Source organism: Mustela putorius, unplaced genomic scaffold (genome assembly GCF_011764305.1).
Source record: "Mustela putorius furo isolate JIRA1106 unplaced genomic scaffold, ASM1176430v1.1 tig00000129_pilon_pilon_pilon, whole genome shotgun sequence".
Lineage (NCBI taxonomy): Eukaryota > Metazoa > Chordata > Mammalia > Carnivora > Mustelidae > Mustela > Mustela putorius.
This window is the reverse complement of record NW_025421290.1, coordinates 12,251,526-12,263,119: the sequence shown is the minus strand read 5'-3', so window position 1 is coordinate 12,263,119 and position 11,594 is coordinate 12,251,526. Positions and strand designations below refer to the sequence as shown.

The window sequence follows — 11,594 nt, the reverse complement described above, 5'->3', positions numbered from 1 at the left end:
GATGAAGTAATCATCGAATACTGCAAAGTTTATCAGGTAAAATATAGGATGCTCAGCGAAACCTGAATTTCAGATTAATAATATTTTTAGCATAAACATGTCCCAAATACTGGGAGGACATTCTCTATTTTTATTTACTAAATCTGGGAACACCAAAACTTCATTTCTGAGCTTCCTTTCTTATTACTTTGATTGGAGTTCTGGGTGTTCCCAGATTTTCTTAACACACAATTTCTTGCTTCACCCATAAAAGGCTAAGATTCATTGTGAGTGGATTTATTGATCTGACTTTTAGATACAGCTTTCCCTGATTTATGATTAGTGTGTGTGTTGGGGTGGGAGAGTGGGTCTTATTACCACTGTCATGTACCAATAGCAGCTGTTGAGATAAATTGCATGAATCAGAGTTGTTTACAGCAATACAAACCATTTGGGGAACGATAAAGGATGAGTATAAACGAGTTCCAATAAGATCACTTTCACTATATAGCTGAATGACTGTATGGAGGAAAAGGAAAATAAGAATTCTACTATGGGAGAAGGGTAATTTTTGAGAATGGAAAACTGAGTGTAAGGCAAATCTGGGGAGCAGAGCTATGTCTTTGGGACTCAGTATTGTGGGTTTCAAAAGGACAACACTAGTATGTTAGAAAGGGATGCAAGGTGGGAGGCAGGTAGATTTCAAAGAAACTTTGGATATTTCAAATATGATATAAGACAGGCCTTCGATGCCTGGGTAGCCGGAAATAACTTCTCTTATTGTCTTCTCCTATTCTGTTTGGTCCTCTGATTCAACCTGATTGGTCAGGTTGTTATTTATTAGTACTATTATTTATGTGCATTTGGGTCAAGTAGACCCAATTTTGTGGTCTGTCTAGGTGGGAATATTACCCTACTAAGATTGTTTGTGTGAGATGTGGTATAAATTCCAAACACCTGAAATAAAAATAAAATGTTGAAACACAACTTGGTCAGGCTGAGAGCATGGCTTATCCACCTGGTGGGTACTGAAATCAGGTAGAAGGGCGGGTCACAGTATAATGTATTATATTGTATTACACTGAATATACATAAAACAGATCTTATATATTCAAATCAATTCAATCACATTCCATTCAACAACTATTTGTTGACAAAGATAATCTCTTCTAAAGAGAGGTGCAATGGTGTAAGATAACAGTGCATCTCTGATTGTGCTAGGTGTGTGGGTTCAAAGATAAACCAGATCTTGCTGGGTCCTGAGGGTGTTTACAAATTACTACAAAACAGGACCAAGACAGCTTTTGTAAAGAAGGGAATTAATAAGTACAGGAGATAATGTCTGTAAAAAGTTATAATGATGTGAAAAGCGCTTTGCAAATGCGGGTTCTATGGGGGTTGGTCTATAAAGGGCCTTTGGATTCCTGACCTTTTTACCCACAATGAGAGTTAACGGAAAAAGTAAACTGAATCACTGACAAAATCAAAGATGGGGGTCACGAATTCCTGGTGGCCACATTAGCTGAAAGATCTCACACAGCCTCCAGCCTCAACTTCGTTTCCTGTTAAATGGGGATTACCATTATTTCTTTCAGGGTTATCTGAGTAGATTGAGCTGGCGCTGAAGGCAGCACCTAGCATTGTTCTTGGAAGGAGTAAGGGCACGATAAACCATACTTACTAGTTAGCACTTACTTTTAACTTCTCTGAGAAGGCAATACTTTGGGGCTTCTTTACACGATTCTAGTTAGGGGCACGCCTAAACCGAACAGTTTTAATAATAATATCCTGCAGCTTCCGACGTGCATCCTTCGCCTTAATCGAGCACCAGAGAAATTCGGGCTCTTCCAGCGAAAACGGTGCTCCGGGCCGAACGCACTAAGGGAGTGCCGCCGCAGAAGCCCAGGCTTCCGAGAGGGACAGCAGGGCAGGGGGGGTCTCCGGCGGGGTCCCAGGAGCCGGGATCGCAGCGGGACAACCCCCTCCCACCCCCGCCCCACCCCGACTGGGCCCGGGCGCGGGAGCGGAGGCGGGGAAGTGGGCGCAGAGGGGCGTGAGGCAACGGCATCGGGTGTCAGTGCCAGCGGAGGCTGGGCGGGCACATCTTCCCGCCGCCCAATCCCCAGCTCCCGTCGTGGCCTCATGAATAAGCAACAAAGCGAAGCGTCCTCCCCCTGGCGTCCCAGACGGCTGAGGGAGCCGCCGCCGCCGCCGCCGCTGCCGCCGCCGCCGCAGGGGCCGTGCCGGGGATGCCCAGCGCGGGCGCCACCGCTCTCCTCCGCGCGCTGCTCCGCTGAAGGCGCACAGGTGAGCACGGGCCCGACTCCCCGCGCTCGGGCGGCCGCGCCTGCAGACGCGGCTCGGGGCAGAGACGGAGCCGGAGCCCTGGGCGGCGTGGGGTCGCCCCGGGAGCGCTGCGGTCCGGGGAGCGCGGCAGCCCCGGGCGCGCCAAGCGTGCGTCCGGAGCCCCCACCGGAACGCTGCGCCCCGGCGCGGGGTGCGCGGGGGTAGCTCGGGGCGCGCCCCGCGCGGCGCGCAGGCCTCGAAGGACTCGCCGCGCTCCTCGCTCCAGCCCAGCCTCCCGGCTCCGCACCAGCGCGCGGGCCTTTGTGCTGGCGGGGCTTGCAGGGCTGGCTGCTTTTGTGTGGGCTTTCCTTTCTTCTCTCCCTCCCCTCCCCGTCTCACGGCTGTGGTGAAGTTCCTGAAGACTCGGGTTTGCTCCTTTCAGAGCATCCATGGTCATGCCCCCGATGCCAGTCAGTGTCCGGCAGCCGAGGAGCAGTGGTCACCGAAACGTGTTCTGCTACTTTGCAGAAACCAACAGTTGAGCGTTTAGCGCAGAGATGTCACGGAACCTCCTCGCTCAGACCCTGATGAGTCCCCCAGGACGCGGCGGGAGGATGCTGCTTGGAAAGGTCGCTTAACTGGAGAGAGGGCCTGTGGGCTAGACACGGAGGAGGTCAGGCTCTGCCCGAGACTGCAGAATGGTTGGTAGGTGTCGCCTAGAGGTGCCCAGATACCGCACGTGGGTCCTGGTCACGGACAGAACCCGACCTTTGAGGTAACAAATATGGAAGCCCTGGCTGGTGAGCGGCAGAAGGCAGCCGGGGTGAACAAAATCTAGGACTTTCAAGACTTTGGAGTTCTCAAAGATGAGAAATCTGTGCCTTCCCCAGCTGGGCTCGAGGGCCTGCTAGGATCTTGGCACCTAATTTCAGTGCAGAGCTGATGTGCAGGAGAGGAGAGAGGATGTTTTAAAGTGGCTGCATTCTTTCTTTGGAAGTTTTAGGTAGAAACTTAAGGGGGAGCAGGAGTGGTTCACAAAACCAATCATAGAGTTCGGAAGGACTGCTTCTGTAGGAAGCAAAATGTGTGGTCAGAATTTGCATGCCTCCCTTTCTTTTTGTGTATTTCCTTCATCACACTGTTGGACTCCAAGGAGAATTGTTGAAGCCAAGCGTGTGTAAAGTCATTGATTTCTGCTCACTTGCCGGCTGAAGCCTTCTGTAGCATCTATTGAAAGAAACTCAAAACTGGGGTGCGATTTCCCAGTATAACAGCACTGTTGCTTTTACACACAGTAGAGATTTGAGTGGTCTGATTATTCTTATGACTAAGGTAGAGCTGTTATATTTGTCTTAATAATGAGACAAACACTTAAGCAGCAGACTTGATATTATGTTTATTCACAAAACTCCCAAGACTCACTAAGTCTGAGGTAGCTACAGCAACAGAGCCAATTAGGGAGATGTGGATTTGTCCTTGTTTTCATAGGAGGCTTCTTACCATTATATTCTGGTGTTTCTTGCTAGACTTTTCAATATCGTAATTTGTTATTACAGAAGTGGTTTAAGGCAAGCATAGAATCAAAAGAGGAAGACAGGTTTATCTGCTGTAGAAAATTTCTACTCTTTCAACTAAAGGTATACGTCATTCTTTATATCTAGCAGACGTTTGCCTGGAAAGTTGTGTATGGAACTGCATTTTTTATTCATTGAAAAAAAATTTTTTTTTCCCCTGCACATAGGGAAGCTGGGTTTAATCTCTGTAGGATGAAAACTCATTCCCTAATTAAGATGTATAGTCGTGCGCCTGGGTGGCTCAGTTGGTTGAACGACTGCCTTCGGCTCAGGTCATGATCCCGGACTTCCAGGATCGAGTCCCGCATCAGGCTCCCAGCTCCCTGGGGAGTCTGCTTCTCCCTCTGACCTTCTCCTCTCTCATGCTGTCTCTCATTCATTCTCCCTCAAATAAATAAATAAAATCTTTAAAAAAAAAAAAAAGATGTATGGTCAGTTCTGTTTTTTCCATATTGTATTTACTGGGTGATTATAAGAAAAGTATCTGAATCAAGTTTCATCTTGAAATGTTACATATTATGTTTATTCCATGAAATGTCTACCTGGTGATGACTTTCTGTTTAAATGCCAGCTAGTACTTAGAGATCTTGTCAAGCAGATGAGGTTTGTGAACCACAAAGAACAGAAATGAAATGTCAAATTGGGTCATTGAAAAGAACTGTGTGATGGATGGTTGACCAATATGGATTAGGATGGGATTCTGCAAACATCAGGCAATTCCTCGGTCATTTTGTCAGCAGGAAAAGCTGAAAGAGGAAGCTCCGTGGAAATATCTAAGGGGGGGAATAAAGGATGTTCTGTATGATTTAAATTGCTCACATTTCTGAAGCTTGAGTGTAACGTATGCCAGTATCACACTAATATGTCTTAAATTGAATGGCATTTAAAACTTTTTCTTCAAACTGTTTTCATGTCTGCTATCACATTTTGTTGCTTTTCCACCCTTTGAAAGAAACAGAATGAACATTGTCACCTCCACTTTGCAACAGAGCAACAGAATTTCCATGGTTTGCCCAAGGTGGAGCTGGAACTTGAAGCCAATATTTAAATCTTCAGTTCAGCTTCTTTTCCCAGGGATAGGATGATGCACTAGGGGCTATAAGCGCAGACATCTTCATTTGTCTCCATTACTAAATTGTGGAAAACAAAGCTCTTGGGCTTAGAGTATGTAGAACTTTGTTGTGGTCTGCAGAGATGATAGAGCACTTTGCTGGTAGTTGCCAGTGTAACCTTCTTGACCCCAGCCTACTTACCCTTTTCCCTGTCAGCACTGATGCTGCTTCCTCCTGGGGAACTATGCTTTTCTTTGTGGTTACTCTCTTCTACCTCCTTCCACGGTGGCCAAACATGCTGTTGAAAGGATCATCTGTCATTCCCGCTGCTTAATTTATAGTGAAAAATGACGGGGGCCAGATGGTCTTAGAGCCAATATATTAGGCCAGTGACAATCGTCAATAGCACAGTGAATCAGAAAAGGGGTGCTGTAATGCTGTGTACCACAGTTGGGTTGATAGAGTCAGAATCTTGATTAACTCAGCTTTAGACAAATGAAATAGCATTGGCAAGAGGACATTAAAGATTAAAAAAAGGAAAGGTAAGACAATGAAAAATTAATTATTGAGGATCAGGAAAAGTACAAAATGGAAAGATGATTAGAATATAAACAAAGAAGGGGAAGAGTTTCTTTTTCCTTCCTCAAGCGAAGAATCATTAATTGGTTTTTAAAAGATGTGATTGATGGTCAGTGGAAGGCAAGTCAACTTGAAGCTCTGAGACTTGTCACTTGTAACTGTTGATTGATTTTTTTTTAAGGAAACAAACCCTGAAAACCTAAAATACAGCAGAAATGAGAATACAAGTAGTTATTACTATTACTAAAATGATAAATTGAACGAGTAGCCAAAACTGGCCAGGTAATGAACAAAACATAGTTAGAGATAGATAAACCATGGCATGTCTTTGGAAATCTCCTTAAAGTGGAGACTCTGAACATCCTTTTTTGCATTCGTAAGGGGTTATTTATTTTTGCTTCACTCCGGCAAATATGTATTGAACACCTCTTCTTTGTGCCTACCATTATTAGTAAATATATGGCAAACAAAGGAAGTGAAAACCCAGTGTTTGCATGCAAAGAGCAAACTCTTACAGATCTGATGATTTGTGCTAGAGAAGTTGGGAGAAGGGTGGGAAGAGACTGGGCCAGGCTATATTTGTGCCAGCAGTTAGTAAACAGGATGTGACCTGGGGGCCAGGGTTTGGATACCCAGGGTAGGGAAGAAGGGAGTCTTCTGGCTACTGCAGTCTTGTGAGCGTAACTTGGGAGCCTGAAATGAACGTGGCACGGAAGGGCAATCTACTAAGCCGGTGATGGTTTGTACAGGGCACTAGCAGTGTGGGGTTGCATTATAGATATGGACCTTGGCAGTTGGAAATTTGGTGGCATTCAGTGATGTGTTTGGCAAAGGGAGAGAACTGGAAGTCTGACAGAATTTTCAAGTTCGGGGCACCTGGGTGGCTCAGTGGGCTAAAGCCTCTGCCTTCAGCTCAGGTCATAATCCCAGGGTCCTGGGATGGAGCCCCGCATCGGGCTCTCTGCTCAGCAGGGAGCCTGCTTCCCTCTCTCTCTCTGCCTGCCTCTCTGTCTACTTGTGATCTCTGTCTGTCAAATAAATAAATAAAATCTTTAAAAAAAAAAAGAATTTTCAAGTTCAAAAACAAACATGACCACATAGGCAAGTTAATTGTTCTCTATAAGCTTGTAGCTTTCTCTAAAACAAACAAACAAAAAAATGGAGATTATGGTATTGCCTGTCTCATTAGGTGGTTGTTAGGATTAAATAAGGTAGTTTACATAAGGCACTCAACTCCTGGCACATAGCGTCCTCCAAATGGTGGCCATTTTTGATTGATTATTGTCATTTTTATTCTTAAGAATAAACCATCTGGGGGTGCCTGGGTGGCTCAGTTGGTTGGGCCACTGCCTTTGGCTCAGGTCATGATCCTGGAGTCCTGGGATCGAGTCCCGCATCGGGCTCCTTGCTTGGCGGGGAGCCTGCTTCTCCCTCTGCCTGCTCTGCCTGCTGCTCCCCCTGCTTGTGTGCTCTCTCTCTGACAAATAAATAAATCTTAAAAAAAAAAAAAAAGAATAAACCATCTGGATTGTATAAAATGGGCTGGAGAGGAGAGAGTCTGGACAGGATCATCAGTTGAGAGGCCATTAAAATAATAACCATCAGTGAGGTGATGAGTATCAAGAGATATTATGAGGGAGGTATCCACAGAGATTGTGAATCTAGAATGTGGAGAAGAATTCAGGATGAAACCAAAGTTTAGGTGAAGAAGATAGAGTGTCTGAGGTGGCATGCAAGTATTTTCCAGGAGACAGTGAAAAATCTAAGATTAGGCAGCTTTCTTCCCCAAACCTTTTGGTATTTATGGTATTTGTGTTTATCTCAAGAAGAGGGAAATATCAGGCAATTTGTCACCAGTTTTTTGGCATACTCTCTAGGCCTCCTGTGTCTGGAGTACTCTTATGGCAATGCTCACGTTCCTTCTCTATTGTATGTGGAATTCAGTTTCCTTTGAAAAATGTAGCTTTGTCACTGATGAGAATGTTTTCCTGTGCTGGTTCCCCTTGGGTCTACATTTTGGTAATACACTGAGCAATAATATACATTTTAGTTGGAAAAAAAGTTGACCAAGTGTTTCAAAAACCCATGATTATTAAATCTAACAAGGTGACTAAGTCTGTTTTTTATGTTGTCTTTCATTTGTCTTTGTAACCTGAGTATGCCAAGACTCGACAAGGAAACAGATTCTGCACTGTATCTATTTAAGATTGTCAAAGATAATGGGTGACAGAGCAGCTTATCTGCCCACTGGTGGCAGAAATGCAGTACACTGTTCAGAGGACCACAGCGCCATTAGGATACCTTGATAGCAAGTGATTGACAAAGTGTTACTGACTTGCTCTAAAAGGGATGCTTTTTAAGCTATTAGAAGCCAATGGCCCCTATCAGTTGGCAATTTGGTTACAGTTTATTTACCTGAATTAATTTGCTGTGATGGATAGTAGTGGAAAGAAGGCAGCACGGCCATGGTGTGAAAGAAAAGTTAGAGAAATATTCTTTTGTTTGTTCAATATTCTTATGATTGAGTTAATTTAAGATAATTAAGACACAGAGTACTAATTAGCAGTGAAATTTCCCCACCCTCCCCTTCCCCTACAAAGCAGGCTGTAGGCATTCCTCTATTTGTTCAGCCAATATTTACTGAGCATTTCCTCTGTGCCAGGCTCTTTGCCAGGGAGGGGATACAATGTTGAGGAAAGAAAAAGAAAAGGCGTATAGCCTTAAAAATATGCTTGCAGATGACTATTTAGTTTGAGACATATGGCTGTTCAATTGACAATGGTCAGCCTTTTCTTATTTATTCTCTAATGTCAGGTGGCTCTCCCTGGGGACCACCAAAATCATGGGAATGGCTGTGTGAACTTGCACTGTGCTTTGAAAGATGGAGAAAGACTTAGAACTTGAAGGTCATTTACCAATTTATCTGAGTTGCAGACATGCTCCCTGCTGTCGTTCTTATAGGCTGTCTTTTCTGTTTCTTTTAAAGTTTAGGCCTTGCTTTGAATAGTGGGGAGAGGGAACATATGGCCGCAATACGCAGACATAGAACAGGCTTGCAGTTCACCCCCATTTTTTCTGTAGTTGGATTTAGAAAGCAGGTGGCTGACACTTAATTACAGAAGGAAAGTCTTTTAGAGCAATGGCAGAATTCCCTTCACACAAAAATTCTAAAGCTCAAGATCTAGCTGAAAATAAAACCTTGAAGGAAAATTCTGTTTGGGAAAGGCAATTGAGGTTATATTAAATCTGTATGGTTTGCCTACCCCCTGCCCCCCCAACCCCGATTTGTTTATAAGATTCTCCTCTCAGCCCACATGGCTCCAGAACATGTAAATTAGATGTGAAACATCCATTCAATCATTTGGGTGCCTTGCCTACTTGACGGCATGATTGTTGGAATATGAATACATTTGTATTTTAATTTTATGACCTTGTAGATAAAATATGAAAATGGAATCATGGAGATAAAAAGGATTTACCCTATTTTTTGTTTAATTCCTCATTTTGTCAAAGGAAAGACTGAGGCTATTTGCACAGTATCCCATAGCAAATTTTAACAACAATAAAGCTCGGATTCAGGAATTGTTTTTCTGATTCCAGTCCATGTCCCTCTAAATTCTATTGTTATTCACGATGGCCTCCTTTTTTTTTTTTTTTCCTTTCCTTTCCTACAGGTTTTTATCCAGAAGCATGGATCATGTAGACCAAGGTTTTAGGCCACACCCTATATTGTCTGGGATGTTTAGTAAGATTTCACTGAATGGGAAAAATATTTGTTCAGGAAAGAATCGATCAGAGGGTTGTATAGCTTTTACATATGTTCGACTATATATGCTTCATAGCTCAATTTATCTGTACAAAGATACAGTTTCATCAACTGTGAACATTTACAGCCTGTCTTTGTTTTGTTTTGAGGAGTGCAATTAGAGGCAGCAAGCCAAATACTCTTACCAGATCTGTTACCTGACTATGAAGTGGGATTCTTTAGGGATCATTTAAAGTATGGCGATAACTATTGTTCAGAATGTGGACACACACATAGCACAGGCTGTTCCCTGTTTTTCAAATATCTTTTCCATATTCTCTCTTTTTAAGACAATGCTAGCTGCTGGTATGTAATTTAATATTTAAATAAAATTGTTACAGATTCTCCTCCCCCATGTGGGGAAGCTTACCATCCCTCTCACTATCTATGAGGATTCTTGCCAGGGGTGTGGTGGCTTTCTTCTAGTCACCTCTGGCTTCAGTTTTCTTCTGCTAATAAATTTATGTACTGTTCCTTTTCTGCACGTCATCTTATTCCTATATTCTCACAACGTACTGTGGATTCAAGATTTCTGCATAACAGGGCGCCTGGGTGGCTCAGTGGGTTAAGCCGCTGCCTTCGGCTCAGGTCATGATCTCAGGTCCTGGGATCGAGTCCCGCATCGGGCTCTCTGCTCGGCAGGGAGCCTGCTTCCTCCTCTCTCTCTGCCTGCCTCTCTGCCTACTTGTGATCTCTCTCTGTCAAATAAATAAATAAAATCTTTAAAAAAAAAAAAAAAAAAAAAAGATTTCTGCATAACAAATTATCCCTAACTTAGTGGCCACAAATGCTTATTTCATCTCATTTCTGTGCATTAGGAATTTGGGAATAGCCACCTTACCAGGTGGTTCTGGCTCAAGGTCTCTCAGGAAGTTCAGGAAGTTGCAATCATGGTGTCAGCTGAAGGAAGCTACAGTCATCTGAAGGTTTGACTGGGGCTGGAGGATGCCTTCCAAGATGACTCCTTCATGATGTGCTGGTAGCTTGGCAGGAGGCTTCAGCTCCAAATCCGGGGGATTCCTCTTTCCTTGTGTAGAAAAATTCAGCCTTTTTTTCCTCTTCAGCTATCTAGATCATGCCCTAAGGACTTGAGATCGTTTTGGTTACAAAAAGACCTGGAAACAAAAATGGGGAAGCTTTGAACTTCTTCAGGGGAGAAGGCCCTATGAAACCAGAAAACATAAATTTTTATATTTGATGTGTGCACATTACATGCTTAACCCAAGTAGTTTAATGATCAGACATGAAAGAAGGAAAAAATAATAACTTTCATAAAGCTTCAGTTTTTAGAATTTTCATTCCTATGTTTAACTTTCTAGAACATCTATAGCATCTGAGAAATTTCTGATGATGGGAAAAGGAAGTGCCCAAACAGCAAAGTAGATTAAAAAAGAACTAAAACTCATACATTTTGGGGAAAAATTAGTAGTTTTTTTTTTTAAAGATTTTATTTATTTGACAGACAGAGGTCACAAGTAGGCAGAGAAGCAGACACAGAGAGAGGAGGAATCAGGCTCCCCACTGAGCAGAGAGGCCAATGCGGGGCTTGATCCTAGGACCCTGGGATCATGACCTGAGCCGAATTCAAAGGCAGAGGCTTTAACCCACTGAGCCACCCAGGTGCCAAATTAGTAGTTTTGATATAGTTTTAGTTTTAACGAGAGTGAGTAGTTTTTAAAAACAGAAAATGCAATAAATCTCAATCTTATAATTATATGTATTCAGTAAAGATAGCTAATCTTAAATGCGTTTTGGTTCTCTTAGTTTTTTTCCCCCTAAAAACACATTTATGTGCAGTAACTCTTTTACTCTTTCTGCTCTTTAAATTTTGAAACATCACAGGTTTGCCTATAATTTTTATAGTTGTTACAGAGAAAAAAATAAGTATTTTAAAGAGAAATTTAAGGGGCGCCTGGGTGGCTCAGTGGGTTAAGCCGCTGCCTTTGGCTCAGGTCATGATCTCAGGGTCCTGGGATCGAGTCCCGCATCGGGCTCTCTGCTCAGCAGGGAGCCTGCTTCCCTTCCTCTCTCTCTGCCTGCCTCTCTGCCTACTTGTGATCTCTCTCTCTGTCAAATAAATAAATAAATCTTTAAAAAAAAATAAAGAGAAATTTAAAAATTAGTTTGTTTATTTTTTTAATTTTATTTTTTGTTTATTTTTTTAAAAAGTGGGCTCCACAACCAATATTGGGCTCAAACTCAGAACCCCAAGATCAAGGGTCATGTGTTCTACTGACTGAGCCAGCCAGGTGCCCCTAAAGATAAATTTTAATCGAAAATAATTTATATACTTAGAAAAACTTTTTGAATATAACCAGC

General features: G+C 43.1%; 1 protein-coding gene across 2 annotated transcripts in view; it reads left to right on the top strand.

The window, feature by feature from the left end:
* The first annotated feature begins 2,148 nt into the window (after positions 1-2,148).
* The window catches only part of ARMH4 (armadillo like helical domain containing 4), a 119,258-nt gene continuing 109,812 nt past the window's right edge, over positions 2,149-11,594 (top strand). Inside the window, exons 1-2 of one of the 2 annotated variants that reach the window (XM_045069897.1) lie at positions 2,165-2,286; positions 2,794-2,970. The gene's annotated coding sequence lies outside the window, so the exon portion shown is untranslated. Of the gene's footprint in view, positions 2,287-2,793; positions 2,971-11,594 lie in introns of both variants that reach the window. The other variant, XM_045069901.1, reaches the window with a different exon arrangement.